Raw genomic sequence first — 693 nt, forward strand, 5'->3', positions numbered from 1 at the left:
GTTACTTCTTTTCACCCCCACTTCTCTTCACACAGGGCATGGCAGTTCCAGTATCAATGGACAGTTAATGACTGGCTCAACGTTTCAGTCTGTAAAGAGCGAAACACAGTAGGATGAATGCATCCTCTCGAGCTAAAACTGAAGGTAGGTGCTGTAATTATGTGCTGTAATTATGCTATTATGCAATCCTATGCCATCACAAGGACTCTGCAGTGGAACAAGTGAGTTTAGGGCCCTTTAGGAACATGCATATGTAATGGATGGGATCACACAGAATAACTCCAAGTCCAAATAACCGAATCAACTCAGGAAGATGGCAAAGTACTGTTTTATTAGCAATTATCTAAAACAGGGAGTTTACAATGAACGTCAATGGACGTACGCCCAAGTTCTCCCAGAGATCTTTACACAAAACATAGTTTATGTATCAAAAATGGGTTAGAGATGATTTCATTCTACGTGCCAATACTGAAAAGCCTACCAAAGGTTGAGATTGGCTTACAGGGAACATCTAAGTATACTTTCCATAGGAACTAGGTTTGTGATTGTCTGTCCACTATCAGGTAGACAGCATATGACTACCTCTAAAACATGTAATCTTCAGAAACATTAAATACACAGTTTCTCATTGGTTTTAAAAATATAAGGTCCTTCATTATATATCTTACTATAATTGGTTGGCACGCTTTTGCC

Source organism: Ambystoma mexicanum, chromosome 3q, assembly GCF_040938575.1.
Source record: "Ambystoma mexicanum isolate Mex_15411 chromosome 3q, UKY_AmexF1_1, whole genome shotgun sequence".
NCBI lineage: Eukaryota > Metazoa > Chordata > Amphibia > Caudata > Ambystomatidae > Ambystoma > Ambystoma mexicanum.